The sequence below is a fragment of the Tiliqua scincoides genome, chromosome 1 (genome assembly GCF_035046505.1).
Source record: "Tiliqua scincoides isolate rTilSci1 chromosome 1, rTilSci1.hap2, whole genome shotgun sequence".
In the NCBI taxonomy this organism is placed as follows: Eukaryota; Metazoa; Chordata; class Lepidosauria; order Squamata; family Scincidae; genus Tiliqua; species Tiliqua scincoides.
Window position 1 is genome coordinate 150472904 of NC_089821.1, and position 15232 is coordinate 150488135.

Genomic DNA, 15232 nt, shown 5'->3' on the forward strand with positions numbered 1-15232 from the left:
GTTTGCAAACATCTCACTCTTGCCTTGATGTTTGCAAATAACATCATGTAGAATAAAAGGTGTTAGCTGATTTGTGAAAACAACCCTGGAAAGGCAGCAAAAGCAGCCTCGGGAGTTGAACAGTTGCTTGCCAAAGGGAATATTCATGACTAGCTTCACACCTTATGGGCCCACAAAGTTCTCGCTTCATTTTACCAACATTGTGATCTATGTTTTCCTATGCATTTGCAGAATGAAATGGCTGGATTATTTGGAGGAAATGTTGATGAACAAGAACAATTTACCTGTCCTACAAGCATATCATCATACTTTTGTAACTAACCAAGAAATACATCTGAAGTACCCCAAGGATTTGGGAATATGAACGAACATCAACCCCAAGGGTCTTGCCTATGGTATTTAAATTGTTCAAAGGGCAGGTTATTTGATTAAAATTTCTTACCCCATTCTTTTTTATTCATATGGCAAAAGGGCCATTATTCTGTCTATGGGGAAGATGGCTCATTGCTATAGTAGTTTGTCATTAGACTTCAGGATGAAGAATGGATGTAGTAAAAGATAAATCAGCACAGAAGCCAAACTAACGATTTTTTAAAAATCTATGGTAAAAAGGAAAACTGGTCACAGACATCAAGCAACAGTCTGGAACACTAGATGCTCCAGTAAATGGGATCTGCTTTAAAGATTTTGCTACCTGTTTTCCAGCTGAAACTCTTTGATGAATTGAAGCAGGAATGAAATGTTCACAATTCTGACTGGTAAAGGGCATTAATATATGTCTCTATGATGGACACAGTCCCTTAGGACAAAGCTGCTGGGAGGCAAGAAGGAAAACAAGCATCAGGATGTTAATGTGGCATGCCTTAATTTGAAATGGCTCCAGAAAAAAAATAAATGATACACCATTTAAGCAGGACGATCAAGCAATCAGAATGTCAGTCTAGATCGCCTGCCCTAGATGGCCCAATACCATAAATAAAAGGTGAAAGCAAAATAATGTATTTTACTTTAAAACAAACAAAATAAAAACAAAAACTGAAATAGTTATACAGCCTGAACCACAACATATATTCTACCCTGTCTGTGAGTGAGAGCCCATGGAGCAAGGAATGTTGGGAGGAGGGGGGGACTTAGCTGTAGTCGGTCAGTCATTCAATCAGCCAGGGAAGCTGTTAGGACAGTGGTTCCCACACATTTAGCTCCAGGACACACTTTTTAGAATGAGAATCTGTCAGGACTCACCAGAAGTCATGTCATGACCAGAAGTGACATTATCAAGCAGGAACATTTTTAACAATCCTAGGCTGCAATCCTACCCACACTTACCCAGTAGTAAGTCCAATTTATTATCATTTTTAAAATATTATACATAGTAGCTTGTTAAAAGTACAGGTCTGTAACATTCCCCCAAATGCAGCCACATACCATGGGCGCATCAAGTCTAATATATTAAAATATTGAAATGAATGGGGACCCACCTGAAATTGGCTCACTACCCACCTAGTGGGTTCCAACCCACAGTTTGAGAAACACTGAGTTAGGATAAAGCTGAATTGCAGGACCTTGGAGAGCTCCAAGCAGATAATTTATTCCAAAAAGACCTGGAGCCCCACTGAACCCCTTATGTTCTCCTGCCCCCAACCATCTCACCTTTGCTTTGCCCCCTCACCCGGAAGTGGAGAGACTTAGGACCCAATCCTATCCAACTTTGCAGCACCAGTGCAGCCGCCATTGCGGCCCGGAGGTAAGGGAACAAATGTTCCCTAACATTGAGAAAGCCTCTGTGACTGCCTCCACACCAAAGGATGCAGCACATGCCCCATTGGTATGGCTGCACCAGCCCTGGAAAATTGGATAGGCCCTAAGGGTCCGATTCTGAGTTCCTGAGTTCCCTCAGCGCCGGCGCCATAAATGTGCCATAAAGCAGTTTAGAGCACCCACACAGTAGGGAGCCTCGGCACTGGGCCCATGCCAGTGGGCCTAGCACCAGTAGAAGGAAGATGCACTGCTGCCAAGGGTGAGTTCATCTGGTGGTGGTGCAGCCTCTGGGGTTGGGGGGAGGGCAGGGTTGAAGGAGAAACTGGGGCAGGATGGGGATGGGACTGGCTGAGCCCTGCTCCACTGCATCCTGAAGGGCTGAAGACACGAAGTCCTTCACTTTTGTGGCAGCAAAATAGTTTGTGCAGACTTGAGAAGCCCCATTGCAGGGCTTGGGACTTTCCCCAGGGGAAAAGGGACAAAAGGTCTCCTGAGGAGACTCTGAGTGGTTTCCCAGTGCCCACTGGATACAGTGGTAGCTTCTTTGCTACTGCTGCAGTTGCCAGGAAGCTTAGGATTGGGCTGCCTGATGAGCAACCTTCTGGTCTGAAGCCTAGCACTCCATCATTGTTTCAGTATCTCTCTCTGGGGACATGGCTTGTATTAGCCATCTAGTTCTCTGAATGCAGGACTCTAAGAATGAAGATAGTGGAATCTGACTTAGGGGTTACAGTCTGTGGAGTGTCCAGGCTCAGGAGGAGAGCAATACTTTGCATTGGAAGATACAGATATAGCCCAAGTGAAATTGCATTATGTAAACTACCTTGGCGATTCTTCTAGTTCAAAAAGTGGGATATTGATCTATTATGTATTTATATAGTGCATGTGCTATCCATATGCACTGTGCTTACCATCTAGGAAACAAGACATACTGATAGCAGTCAACTAAGGGCACAATCCTAACCAACTTTCCAGCACCAAGGTAAGGTCAATGCAACTGTGAGGTAAGGGAACAAACATTGCCTTACCTTAAGGAGGCCTCCATGACTGCTGCCCAACTGCAGGATGCAGTACATGTCCCACTGGCACAGCTATGCCAGTGCTGAAAAGTGGGTCAGGATTGCGCCCTTTGGGCGCAGGATTCAACGCTGTATCCAGCGCAGGATAGGGGCCCTTCATTTTCCTTATTGGAGTGTAATAACAGAAAAATATCACATGGTTGCATTGCCTGGCAGGAATGTGGCTGCACAAGGTTATAAACAAACTGCAGCAGCTTGCGCAATTTTTAGCCACCTTCCTCTCTCACCAGCTGGTGCTTGCACTCCCTGCAAAAATCTGCTTCTGAGATTTTGGGGAGTACAGGTCTCCCAAAACTTCAGGAGAAGATTTCAAAGTGTTCCTGGGGCTGGAGAAGAAAGTGGGAATCAACGAAAATTGCACACTCCTTGTGCAAGCACGAGTGCAAGGAAAAGATGACTAGTTGGCAGGGATATCCAAGCTGTGGCTTGGCTACAATCCATAATGCTTTAGCTGCAGTGCCACATTTGTGCAAGTAACAAATGCTCCTGTTCCTGGCTAGAGAGACAGCTGGCTCATTCAGCTTTATGTGCCAGGTATCTCATATCCCCCCCTTCATCACTCTTGCCAGTCAGTCAACGTATCTGTGTGTAAACCAAAGGTCATTACAAAGCAAAACACTGCTCCACATTTAGAGCACACAATGAGCATATTGCAGAGAAATAACCCACACAGCATTGTTGTCATTATATTAGTACAATTGCAACTGTGAGGCAATCATTTTGTTCACAGGCTTATCAGGAGGAGATGGAACTTATCAACTTGTGCTCCATGATCTTAATGACATGGAACAGCCATTGATTGGAGGTATTTACATTCAATTGTCTCAACAGCTACAGAGTCATCTTGTAAGGAACATCTTTGTCCTGCTCTGTTCAAAGTAATCATCTGAGCAGCCGAGGATACTGTTATATACAAAGTCCTCCTGAGTCTGGACAGGTTGAATTCCTTTTTCATTTCCAGGTTTTATTTTTATTTCCAAATGTAAAATGTGATATGAAACATCACACTACCAACGTGACATAGTTAAGGCATCTGGCACCCGGGGGACAGAAAAAGTTTAACATCCCCGCCCAACCCCATGCCTCCATAACATCACCCCAAAATTTTTAACACCCCTCATAGACATCTTAGATCCTAGTCCTGAACTCTGTGCACCAGCTTACTACCAGCTTAGCACCAGCCCAGCACTGGAGCTAGCCCAGAGCCAGTTAGCACTGGACTAGCACTGGTAGAAAGCTGGTGCTCTGCTGCTTGATTGTCGCCTGAACTGCTGGGTGGTGGAGAGATAGGTGGGGGTGTGGGGGGAGGCGGGGAGGAGGCATTCCAGTGTGGGGGGAGATGGAGGAGGGTGGGAAGGAGGTGTTCTGGGGCGGAGCCAGGGAAGCAACCTGACATGGAACTCTTTGATTCTGCAGCAGCTCGAGTGCTGCCGTAGAACTGAGTAGCCATATTGCGAGGCTACTTCCTTTACTCAGGGGAAGGGGACAAAAGTCCCCTTCTTCCGAGGTGGTGGCAGTGGCTGCCTGAGGTGTACCGAATGCCACGGTAGCCATTTTCAGTGCTGTGGCAGCCCTTAACTCTGGGCAGCTTAGGATTGGATTGCCAAAGGTCTCCAAAAGGCATTCCAAGGGCACTGGGGAGCTTCTGAGGACCTGGGTAGCATGTCTTACAGATCTCTAAAAGGCACTTCCAGTTTCCACTGAAAACTGGAAGTGACTCCCTCAAGGTGTGGTACCCAGGGCAGTATACCCCCCCAATACCTCTTAGTTATGCCACAGTGTTCCTGGAATTAGATGATAAGGAGAAAGAGAATTGGATGTCATCAGCATACCGGTGGCACCCTACTCCAAATCCTTGGATGATCTCTCCCAGTGATTTCATGAAGATGTTAAAGAGCATGGGGGGCCAAATACTACCCTGTGGCACCCCACATCATAAAGTCCAAGGCACCGAATAGGCAACCCCCAGCAGCATTGGGACCTATCAGTCAAGAAGGAGCAGAACCACCACAATGAGGTGCCCCCAGGACCTAACTCAGGTATCAGACCCAGAAGGACACCATGACCAATGATGTCAAAAGCCACTGAGAGGTCCAACAGGACCAGCAGGGGCACTCCCGCTGTCCTCAGTGCAGATCATCCAACAGGGTGACCAAAGTTGTCTCTGTCCCAAAGCCCAACCTTAAGCTGGATTGATAGGGGCCCTAATAGCCTGCTTCATTCATGATCCCCTGCAGCTAAGAAGTAGCATTCATATTTACAACAGCAGCATTCAACTGTCTCCTCCAAGGTTGGAGTCCACACTTAAGGAAGGGCGAGTCATTCCTCATTGCACTGTTAGGTGAGTCATTGCAGTTTATTGCTATTTCAATAAGGTTGTGACCCATTTAATCTCAAACACCTTGTCTCATGTCTTGTGGGGGGGTATTCAGGCAAATTCTCCCATGTTAAGTTGGAATTCAGGAGGAGTGGCATGCAGGACAGAACAAACCCATGGAATAGTAAAAGAATAAATGGGGAAGATCTATTCATCCCTATTCTCGCTAAATTCAGTAGGACAGTGGTTCTCACACATTTCGTACCGGGACCCACTTTTTAGAATGAGAATCTGTCAGGACCCACCGGAGGTGATGTCATGATAGGAAGTGACATCATCAAGCAGGAAAAATTTTAACAATCCTAGGCTGCAATCCTACTTACCCAGGACTAAGTCCCATTTACTATCATTGTTAAAAGAATGTACATAGTAGCTTGTTAAAAGTACAGGTCTGTAACATTTCCCCAAATGCAGTCACATACCTTGGTAGTATCAAGTCTAATTAAAATAAAATATTGAAATGAATGGGACCCACCTGAAATTGGCTTGCAACCAACCTAGTGGGTCCAGACCCACTGTTTGAGAAACACTGCAATAGGACATTAGGAAATGTGAATGTGCACATTATTGAAACACTGTAGAAAGCAATCTTAACATGACTGTATGTACGGTTGTTATCAAAATTCTTTCTCTACTGTTTAGGACCGAGCTGTTGGCCACTATACGATGCCAGCTCTTTCCCTTATCCTCACTCTTCCATTTCATATAGATAGGAAACCAGTAATGTGTGACTTCTGGGACTGTGCTAAAATCCCAAGGGTTTTTTTTTTCCTAATGATTTGGGCCTTTAGCAGTACAGGTGTGCACCACTTAATGATGGGGATATGTTCTCCAATTCCTGTTGGTATGTGATTAGGTCATTAAGTGAACATTCAGTCCAGTCTAGTGCCTTTGTTGTGTAAACAGACACTTGCTGCCAGACACTAGCTGGCTACACAAGCTACTGGAGATAGATTGCCTCTTCTTTGCATTAAGAGCCTCTCTGTTGTATAAACAGACACTCTGCTGCAGGCTATGGGAGATGCGATTGCCTCATTAAGAGCATCTTTATTGTGCTTAGACCACCGTCCTATAAGTGGTCCATTGTTAAACAAACGGTTGTTAAGCGGTGCACACCTGTATAGTAAAAAATTGAAAACGGGAACACTGATGAACTGGGACCAACAAAGTATAAACTAGCATTCATTTAATTCAGCTGTCATGATCTCTATCTAAATATCCAGTTTTTTCAAGAACGAGTTCAAGGATTCCCCTCTCCCCAAGTGATTAACAGATGGGTAGACTAAATGCCACACATTGACTATCATTTGTCATCAGCCGTGTTCATAAACTTTATATGCATATAATGCTAATCACATGCTCCTCAAACTACCTGCATCTCTCTAGCTTATTATAACTTGTTTCTGATGAGGCCATTGGCACTGAGTGAATTTGCCAATGACAAAGAAATAGCAACAAAGTAAAAAAACAAACAAACCCCAGAAACCGCTTGGGGAGAGGGATGTACAGCGTGCAGATAAGCCCCTCTCACCCTGATCAGATCCCATCTCCTTCTATTAAGGGAATGCTTAATTAGCAATGGCAACAGAAGGGAGGCAGAACAATATGGAGACCTCAAGATGTATTCCTAAGCAATATTTGCAGCTGCCCTGAGAGCAAAAGATGCCATCCATCTTCGCTCCGCTGTCAGAGTAGGTGAAGAAGGCTTTGCTCATTTCACTGCCTCATTTCAGCTCCTGCCTGACATTTCCTACCCTTGACATATCCCATCCTGCAAATCAATTATGACTGGCATTAGCTCCTTTTTGCTTCACCCCTCTCAGATATCAGCTCTGTGAACATCAAGTGTTTGCTTTTACGCTCTACGCCTGCTCCTCTCAAATCTACTCCTTTCACCTGCTGCTAAAGAATCACTGCTGTCTTTAAATGTCACACAGGCTCCCCTGTTCCACTCAGCATTGTTGAAATTGCTGTTGCTATTTTACAATATTGGGAGGTTTCCTTGGAAAACTCATCTAATCAGATGCTCTTTCCATTGATCTTTGCTCTTCTTTTGTTTAACAGCCTGCTCTCTTTTTGGGGGGTTATTTCTAAGTATTTATGATATTTTAATTTAGGATTGTGAACTACTCCCCCATTGTTTGTGCCCCAATTGTTTGCCCCATTGTTGCCCCAGTGTTGGTGCAGGACAGGATATAAATAAACAAATAAATGAACAAATAAATAAATAAAGCCAAGTCTCTCTCTCTCTCTCTCTCTCTCTCTCTCCACTCTAAAACAGGACCAAATCTAACAACCTCTGATTCTAACTAATTTTTAAGGAATTTTGTCCTAACACCCCCAAAATATAAACCTAGATATTTGAAAACCAGAAAATTTTCCTAGGCATAATAAACTGGCAGGAGGGAGGTAGTAAGGTGGAGGAGGTGACATAATGGGAGAAGGAAAGATTTACAAATTAAAACATTCCTATGCTAAGCAAATCACCTTGACGGATTATGGACATTGCTATCAAAGTGTGGATAGTTAATGAGATAACAGAGAGAAGACGGTTATGTGGAAGATGGATCCAAGAAAATGAAAATGCTGACCTGACCTTCTGCTTGGAGGCCGATCAGAAGAAACCCAGCAGCTGAATCTCATTGCTGGAGACCAAAGATCATAATCAATTCAAGAGCCAAGAGAGCATTAAGAGGAACCAGTAATAAACTAAAAAAAAAAAAAAAAGCATTACTTGTTGTTACCCTGCATGGGGAACATGCTCTGGCCATACATGATAGATGGCTTGAATGGCCAAGAGTAGCTATGATGTCTGAAGAGAGAAAGCAATCCTGGGTGTGCAAGAGCCAACCCATCCTTTGACTGACTGACTGAGTTCTCTTCTGCCTTCCCACAAAGGTGTCCAAGGCAGCTCAAAAAGCCAAAACACTTTTTTTGAGCATTATAAAAGGGACACAGAAATGTCAACAAAACATGGCCATCACAGAGGACAGACATCAAATAAACAGATATCAATTAAAGGTCTGTTGAAAAAGGAAGATTCTTACTTGGTGATGGAAAACAAAAGGGAAGGGACAAGGTGAGCCTCTTTAGTCAGAGCATTCCACAATTGTGGTGCAGCCATCCAAAAGAACCTCTCACCTGCGCCAACTGGATTTGGTTCAAATGACGGTAGAACATGGGGAAGAGCCTCTTCTGTGTCATGTTTGACTTTTAACATGACTCCCACAAAGATGCTACGCGAGCCCAACTCTTGGATTCATTCTTTCTCTCACCACCACCCCACTGGGTTGGGACTCTTTTTCTCCCCAAGGTTCACCCAAGGACTTTAGTTCCAGCCAACTGGCCATGGGGAGGAAATGTTTGGCTGACGCTTTAAGTATAATTTTGGCTCTCTGCGTCTGTCTAGTAGAAGTATAAAATATTACAAGAAATTCAGATTTGTCAATCCAGGCTGACTGACCTCTTTTGCCACAACTATAAAAGCTGTGAATGATGCAATCCATCAGTGGGCAGACACAATGTGCTTTGACAGGGGATCAGGCAATTTTGCACAAACGAGTCGGAGTGCCAATTCCTTAAGTAATCTACCAGTTTCATTAAAAAGACAGCCCAGGGAGGGCATTTCTTCTGATTCCTTTTTTTTTTTTAATAAAGACAGCTAGAGGATATATTATAAATAATGTAGAAGAGATGACAGGTTACTCATTTAAAATTAATTATGGCCATAATTAAGCACATGCAAAGGAAGGCAATGGGAAAAAATGGCCTATAGAAAGACATTTTTTTTCTATAGCAGTATATTAGATGGAACCAAAAATTAAATGCAGCTGTTTCACTAATGTAAATGATCTGGTTATTGCTTTCCATTCTGTATTTTATGAGGCTGTTTGGACTTGGGGAAAAATTGAAAGAAAAAAAAATGAAGTGAGAATGAGATAACTTGAGAAGAAAATGAGTTTTTTCTTTTCTTTTCTCAGGATAATATTAATACAATCCTTAATTAATAAGGAAAGCATTTAGGATAACCATTTTCCCTTAATGCAGCCTACATTAAAAAAAACCTCCCCCACTCCAATTGCTTGCTCCTCTAGGCATAACTACACTGTTTCCATTTCTAAATGATTGCATGTGATTTCTTCTGCATCCTAAGCACGGTCACTCAAAAATACTAGCTAGCATTTATATAGCAGCTTTATTGGCAACCTTCAGTCTCGAAAGACTATGGTATCGCGCTCTGAAAGGTGGTTCTGGCACAGCGTCTAGTGTGGCTGAAAAGGCCAATCCGGGAGTGACAATCCCTTCCACACCGGGAGCAAGTGCAGTCTGTCCCTGGTCTGTCTCCCTGGCTATGGGCCTTCCTTCTTTGCCTCTTAGCCTCAGACTGTTGGCAAAGTGTCTCTTCAAACTGGGAAAGGCCATGCTGCACAGCCTGCCTCCAAGCGGGCCGCTCAGAGGCCAGGGTTTCCCACTTGTTGAGGTCCATCCCTAAGGCCTTCAGATCCCTCTTGCAGATGTCCTTGTATCGCAGCTGTGGTCAAGCTGTGTATAGCAGCTTTAGAACATTCAAAGAGCTTAATGTCCATTCACTCCTTGCAATCCTCGCAACGACCCTTTAAGGTAGGTCAGCACCATTGACCCTGTGCTGCAGATGCAGGGGCTGTGTGTGAGCACAAGAGAATCATGCCCATGGTGGCACTAGGAGAAAATATTAAGGGGTACATTTCTTTTTGAGGGGGGGAGGAGGTTTGTCCACATATTAGATTTCTAAAAGAGAAATGGCAGTATATATTTCACATGAATACTCCCATCCTAAACAAAAATGAAAGTTGACCCAGGAGGAATATCTTGATGCTCATTATGTGTATTAGAGATAAGAAACGGAGTGTGTGAAGACTATCTTTTGTTTAAGTTATCCTCCAGTAGTTGATTGGAGAGCAGGAAAGGGTTTTCCTGAGCTTTTGCTCCTCCTCTCATGGTCCACGGCATAAGTGAGATTTAAACCAGGGAGCAGAACTCAGTCTCACAGTCAATCCATAACCCAGCTCACTTGGAAACCAGCTTCCTTGAAATCAATGGAGTTTCTCTTCAAGTAAATGATGACAGTGCTAATGCTTTTATAGCCAGGCAGTGCTCTCTTCTTGCTCGTTTAATCATGACAGGGACTGCTTCCCGGTATGCCAAGATGCGTTAGGAGCATGATTAGACTTGCAACCCCTGTCCAAGAGCTGATGCAGAGGAGAGCTTGTCCGGGCCAGCGGCCCCTTTCCTTCTGTTTCCATTGCTAAAGCACTGATTCAGGCCGATTAGGTTTTATTTTTCAGTCATCCCCTTTGGTGCCGAGCAAAATGCCCCCCACCCCCCAAAAAACCACAAGAAACAAGTTGCTTGGAATATAAATTGGGTCACATTTCATTTAAAGCCAATTGAACACTTGAATAAATCTGCAGCGAACCTTGCTTCAAAACTCCTCCCCCTTACTACAGGCATCTAACCCGGAGGAGATTGCAAAGGGCTTCCTGTTCCCCTTTCGGATGTTCCCACCTTGACTCAAAGGCTGCAGGCTGTCAACTGATGGCCAAACTTCTCTACACCAGCTCTGAGAGGTCAAGGAAGCTGAACTGTATTGCCTCCCCGTGCTGGAAAGTCTGTGAGATTGACTTTGCAGTTCAAGCCTAAGGGAACACCAGCCAGCCCCCCTGAGGTAGACAGTCTCTGGAGATCAGTACTGCTTCACCCACTGACATCTGCTTACCTTGGAGTGCATACCAAAATCTCTACCCCTTCCCCTTGGCCTATACTAAACCTGCTTCTTCAGGGGATCTAACCTGGAGCTTAGCATCCAGCCCCCACACACACACCACAAGATATGGGGTAGATGATTATATTAGGATAGACAGCATTAGGCATGAAGTTAATTGGGACCTGAGAATGGCAGTGATCAGGTCTGGTGGGACAGTCAATGCCCTTCCAGACATTGTCCATTCACAGCTCACTCTGTTTTGGAATGATGGTGTCCATTTATCTGTGTCTGGAGTAGATATTTTCTTGGCCGATCTTCAGCTTAGCCTGTGTATCAACCAGCACAGTGTTGTATTCCCAACAGGGGTGCAGAAGTTGAACCCAATGTCCAGCAGAGCCACCCTGAGAATCAACACCAGCAGAACAGACAATCAAGTGTACCTGAATGATTGTCCTGAATGGTCCAATTTGGAGCCAAAGCTCCACCGGTTACATCTGCCAATTGTGGGACAGGTCTTAAACCTGAAAAATGATACCCATGGAAATGACATAGCAGGAGAGCCAGCTGGCCCAGTTGTGGTCAATTTCCTGTTTCCTGACCATTTCTTAGTCTCTCATAGTCTCACCTATCCAAGACTCATGCTCAAGTTAATGATGCAAATGGCTACAAATGTCCACACATTGGCCCCTCCATATATTTTCCTTAATGGCATGGATAATGACTTTATGCCCACTCAATTGAAGAGCAATCCCACTACAGAATAGACAATGGACATTAGCCAAAGTTCAGGCAGGGACAAAGCCCTAGGAAGCAGACCAACTACCTCTGCTCCAATAGAAGCAACAAGAGTGCTGAGCCTGCCAGCCCTGTGGGGAAAGGAAGAAGAACCCCACCAATTTACCCACAAGCCTGGGAAGGCTGAAATGATGCAGGAGAAGCCTTTCACCCCAACAAGCCAGGAGCCGAATGGCCCCCCCCCCGGGCAATATAAACCTGGAAAACCTGGAAATGACAGGACTGCCAACTCTTTATCATCCCAGGATTCAATGTCCGGCTGCTGCTTATCATCCCAAGAAAAACTCACCTGAAAGAAGGCCTTCAAGAGGGGAAGGATAGCCAGTATCTTTGGATAGCTTATGCTCAACAACGTGCTTTTGCTTCTCAGAGATCTCCAGCTGTTGCATGCGTTAACGCTTGCATTTCTCTATAACAACAACCCTGTCCAATAAAAATCATATTAAACTAGTCTCAACAGGCTTGCAAAGAGGCCTCTGTCCAGCCCCAGCACCCGAGAGCTTCAGCCCTGTCACCACAACTTTGCTTGTGTGCCTTCCACTTTCTTTCAAGAGCACTGATGTGAACTACAAGGGCCCTAATCTTCCCACATCATCATCATCATCATCATCATCATCATCTGAGAATGAAGGCAGCTGCACTTGCAGATTGGAGGGTGCTTAGGAACTTTGCCTCAGGTTTCTGCTATCTTTTCAGAATTATCTGAAATAGTAGCAGTAGAAATTCCCAGGAAATTAAGATGACTGAAGACTGCTGGCAACGCATTCAAAAATACAAAAAAAACCCTCCCAAAACACAAGTAACCAGGCCATAAAGGGAGGCAACAATAATACAGAGAGAGAGAGAGAGAGAGAGAGCGCGTGCGCGCAAACTCACCCAAACCAGTGTTTCTCAAACTGTGGGTTGGGACCCATGAAATGGGTTGCGAGCCAATTTCAACTGGGAACCCATTCATTTGAATGTGTATTTTATTTTCAATTTATTAGACTTGATGCTACCATGGTATGTGCATTTGGTAAATGTTAGAGATCTGTATTTTTAACAGGTTACTATATATATATATATATATATATATATATATATATATATATATATATATATATATATATATATATATATATACACACACACACACACACACACACATGCTTTTAACAATGATAGTCAGTGGGGCTTTCTCCCAGGTCAGTGTGGATAGGATTGCAGCCTTTGGGGTGGTTGGGGAATTTTTTTTAAACAATCAGCAAATACTTGGGAGGATTAGGAGGGTTCTTTGTTTTAAATAAATTATCAAACTTATACTTATTGTAAACTTTTAATTTACTTTCTTAATTGATTTGATTTTGTGTTAAAAATTTTCCTGCTTGATGATGTCACTTCTGGTCATGACATCACTTCCAGGCTAATAACTTCCTGTGGGTCCCAACATGCTGTCATTCTGCAAAGTGGATCCCAGTGCTAAAAATGAGAACCACTGACCTAAACGCTTAAGCCACAACAAGGAAACTGATATAAACTGTCAGCCAGCCAAATCAGCAAGCACACAGCCTGCTGCAGGTGCAAGCAATACAAGACTACCAGTTAACCGAAGAGGAGATGGAGATAGGATCAGAACCCACCCTGGCCAGTCCACAAGCTGCCCATAACCACTGAGCCACAGCAGGAAACAATAATCCAACAACCCAACTGAAAAAAAGTGTGGGCCCTGCTGACTAGGGCAAATCACCAGTTAGCTCACTGCTGGTGACACTAGGCAGAGAGACACCAATACCCTGCAGCAGCCACTAACCAACCCCTCCTAAGCCTCTATCACCATTAAGATTGAATCTTACATGCCTCAAAATAAAGAACAAGCACTCTTGTGCAGGATACCCCCAAAAGCCTAAAGGAACCCAACAAAACCCTGGTAAATAACAAAACCAAACCCCAAGGGACCCAAACCCCAAAAAGGAAAATCAAAATTGGAGGAGAGAAAGCTGCAAAAAGCAGCTCCTCAATCATCCAGCCACAACAGAAGGCAGCCATTTTCAAGAGCTATGCTCACCCCCGCAACCTTTATTAAAGAAAGAAATAAACCTCAGGAAAAATGAAGCAGAAATAAGCAATAAAACCAAATGCTATAGGGCAGTGGTTCTCACACATTTAGCACTAGGATCCACTTTTTAGAATGAAAATCTGTCAGGACCCACCAGAAGTGATGTCATGACCGGAAGTGACATCATCAAGCAGGAAAATTTTTAACAATCCTAAACTGCAATCCTACCCACACTTACCCAGGAGTAAGTCCCATTTACTATCATTGTTAAAAGAATATACATAGTAACTTGTTCAAAGTACAGGTCTGTAACATTTCCCCACATGCAGTCACATACCAGGGTAACATCAAGTCTAATATATTAAAAGTAAAATATTGAAATGAATGGGGACCCACCTGAAATTAACTCGCAACCCACAGTTGTGGGTCCCAACCCACAGTTTGAGAAACACTGCTATAGGGAAACAGAACCTCTTCCCAGCAGCCCACCCAGATGGCAGGAAACCCATAGACCCAACCCCTCCGCAACAGTAACCAGAGAGTCTGTGATGCAAGATTAAGGGGACTGTGTGTGCAAGGCCACCTTCTTCTTCTTCTTCTTCTTCACAAACAAAGGATATGCATGGCAAAATGCCACAAGCAGCAGCAATGGGCGCATGACAACATGAGGATCCTGAAAGAGGCCAAAGGAGATATGCGTGTGCCCTGGCCAGAAATCTGAAGCAGAGCTGTCTCTTGAAAACTGGGCTCTGAGTTTTCATGACCAAAATATGGCTATAATAGGTTCGTAAGAGGCACACTGGTTTAGTTGCCCCGGGCTCACATCCTGCCTGCACCCTTTGCTGTTTATACAGTTTCTTCCACAGTGGCAGCACTTACAGTGCTGTTCCTGTCACTGTTTTGCTGTCAGCATTTGTCTGAAACTCGTTTTTCACTTATCTGTTGTGGTTTGAAAGCCACTTTGGGTTACTTAAGAAAGCAAAGTGGAATTCAAGCTTATTTAAATACAAAAAACCAAAATGACTTCCCTGTAAATGTAGTCAGGATTACAGTCTTTGGTCTTCTGGGGGGGTTGTTGCCACATATTTTGGCTTGTGTGACGTCCATAAGTCACAGCAATAAAAAGCAACATTGTAACACAGTTAAAAGAAAAACAATCCATTAAAACAGAGCTCAATGAACATTAGCTACTCAGCAAAATCATTTTGCTGGTTCATAATGTGTATACAAAGAAAACCCCATTTAAAATGAATAATTAAACAATGTATATAAGTAATAGATAGTAATTATTCATTGTCCCTTTGGCAGTCAGGAGCATATTTTTTTTCAGAACATTTGCCTACATATATGAAGTGTGCATGTTGGTTGTTTGACTGTAGATCATACTGAAGGCTTATGTTCAATCCACCAATAAGTGACATGCTTTGACTGATGCTTGTACACAA